The following is a 3,133-nucleotide window of genomic DNA, read 5'->3' as shown; positions in this document are numbered from 1 at the left end:
GAGCCAGAGATATCAAACGTGTACAGGTCTAAAGTCCTTTATCTGAAATCATCAGGGTTCTCTGTAATCCCAAACACTCTAGATTTCAAAAAGATAACATGTGCAGACTTTATCATAGCAGCCCCATGAGATCTGCCCTGTAATCAAATCCGGCATCTCCACAGTGGAAATATCCACACTACGTAGGGAGGGTAAATGAAGACTAGCCCTAGTTCAGGTCAAAGTTTTGCTACCAAAGAAATTTACTACAGAGTTATGGGATACATTGTGTTTTCAGAGCCTTTTAGGTTTTAGGGCTGTGGAGAAGGATTGGTGGATTCTGGGAGAAAATTCCGATTCCAAAAAGGCTTGAAACTACTGGAAGTAGATAGATGGATGAACAGCAGCAAACGAGTTGGGACCACAGAACTTAAAAGGATCAGATTATCAGACAGAAACTGTGTAACATTCACACACAACACAGATACGATTTTTTAAATATATATTTTACCTCCAGTCACTGTGTATTATTATAGCATACCAAATGAATTTTTCCATCATGAATGCACCGTACATTGGTCCAGTCAAAGCTATTACCATACACATTACCATCAACAGATGATTTTCCATTTTGTGTCCCTTAAATGTTTTGCTCCTTTCTTTTTCCCCTTGATTCCCTCCCTCTCACCCTCTCCCATTTCCCACCCTCCCTCCTCCTTGCCCCTAGTATCACAGTGGCTCTCTATACCTTTCTCCCTTCCCATCTCTCCATTTCTGCCAGAGTGCAGACATTCGGTATATATTGAGTGGGAACATACAATGCCCATCTTTCATAGTCTTGTTTGCTTCGCTTAGCAGTAAATCTTTCATGTTCATCCACTTTCCATCAAATGCCAGGGTCTTGTTTTTTATGGCTTAGTAGTATTCCATAGTGTGTATGTGCTACTTTTTCAATCCATTCATTTATTCATGGACATTTGAGTTGGTTCCATGTCTTAGCAATTGTGAAAATGCCACAATAAACATGGATGTGTTTTTCCAATTGAGGGTATTCCTATCCTTTGGGTAGATACCCAGGAGTGGAATTGCTGGATCATATGGTAGTTCTATTTTCTTTTTTTTTTTTTTTTTTTTTTTTTTTTTTTGTGGTGTTTTTTTTTTTGGGGGGGGGGAGAGGTTTTTGCTATAGGGCACATGTGCTCTTCAGACAGACAGAGAGAGAGATAGAAATGGAGAAATCTGCCCCCAGGGGGGATGGCCCGCCACAATCCCTTCTCCTCCATTCTTCTCTCGGGATCTTGGGTACTCAAGCACACATGCCCGGCGTGAGTTTTAAGCCACCGGGTCCAGGACGCAAACCACGGTTGACTACATGGGAGTCCAGTGACATAGGTTCCCTGATAGTTCTATTTGTAGGTCTTTGAGGAACCTCAATATTGTTCTCCATACCCCCCCCCAAAAAAAAGAAAAGCAAGCAAAGAGATACACGATCTAAATGGTGTGATTTATGACCACAGAGCCTCAACATAAATGGCAAGCTCAAGGAGATTCAAACCAGAGCAAACAGGGTAGCGTGGTTGTTCTAGAGATGGATTTGGAGAGAAGAGCAAGATTTTTTCAGTAAAGGGTCAGGATAGAGGGTCAGGAGGGAAGAAAACAAGTTTTTATGCAGTTTTTCCCCAGAGTTTGCAACTTTAAGCCTTCCCGAGTCCTACAAAATCATCAATTACCTCCCCATATGTCGTTATATGTTACAGAGTTGGGCTTAACTCTATAATACATTGAACTACTGAGATCTGCTTCAAGATAAGATTAAGCCAAGGATAGGACTAACCCTGGGATCAACCTACTCCAGGACACCAGATGTCCCAGTCCCATATCCCATGTCGGTTTCCCTTGATCCCCAACACATGTTAACATTCACAGCAGGAGGCCTTGGCTGGAGGAATGTTTTGTAAGTATAGTTGGGGACAGGAAGGCATGGCATCACTTTCACCTTAAGGTATTTTAATGAGTTTACCAACGATTAAGGAAAGCAAGCAAGGCCATCTGGTTTAAGTAAGCAAGAAGGACAGACAGTGGAGAGCGTCTCCATCACTTGCTCTTGACAGAGATAAACTCCTTAAGCCTCACAACGACAATCCTTCAGGCAGGTGCTACCATATCTCTGTTTTACAGATGAGGAAATTGAGGCACAGAGAGGTTTAATGATTGGAGGAGAATGGATAGAATCTGTGCTGTTAACTAATACAATAAACTATAAGAAGAAAGGTGTCATTAACTGAAATTTCTTTCCATGAAGGCAAGAGATAGGGAGAAAATTCTCAGCTATGGTCCTTTATATAAAGATGCCTGTTTCCAAGTCATTGGCAAACATAAGCATGAACCCTGTGTGATGACATTAATGGAAACACCTTTTGTGGATTTCTTCAGGGTCTTGACCAGGCCCTCAGAATTGACCCTCAGGTATATTAAACCATGAAAAGTGATTGCAACTGGGAACCAGCAGTTAGCGTAATGGCTATGTCGCTGGACTCCCACGTAGTCGACCGCGGTTCGTGTCCCAGACCCGGTGGCTTAAAACTCACGCCGGGCGCGTGTGCGTGTGTGCCCAAGATCCCGAGAGAATGGAGGAGAAGGGATTGCGGCGTGACCATCCCCCCTGGGGGGTGATTTCTCGCTTTCTGTCTCTATGTCTCTCTCTGTCTGTCTGGCGAGCGCACGTGCCCTACAGTGAAAATCTCTCCAAAAAAAAAAAAAGTGATTGCAACTGGCCCTGGAAAGATGCCAGAGAGCTGGTAGCTTTGCCTTGAGCATCATTTGTGCCAGCCGGCCCATGCAGGAGCTACTCTGGCCTGTCATCATCATTCCTCGAAGCAACCTAACAAGCTTAGCATCCCTCTACCACTTTTGAAAGTTCAGGGTCCTTCAGGGCAGGCCCATGCTGCCCAGCCTCCCATCAGCTTGAGAGAAGCTGCCTGTCACACTGATCCAGAGTCTTCATAGTAGGCTCCCTCTAGGAGAAGTGCAGGATCACTCTCGTGCATTCTAGCCCCTGAGCTTGGGAAGGGGATCAAGGTACCTCCCTGCTGTCCCAGACATCTCCCCTAATAGTCACCTTGCAGACAACTCCTAGTAGTCACTGTGGCTTTGA

This window comes from Tupaia chinensis, unplaced genomic scaffold (assembly GCF_000334495.1).
Source record: "Tupaia chinensis unplaced genomic scaffold, TupChi_1.0 Scaffold000175_1, whole genome shotgun sequence".
NCBI classification, from domain to species: domain Eukaryota; kingdom Metazoa; phylum Chordata; class Mammalia; order Scandentia; family Tupaiidae; genus Tupaia; species Tupaia belangeri.
The sequence above is the reverse complement of the archived record's forward strand: the minus strand, read 5'-3'. Positions refer to the sequence as shown.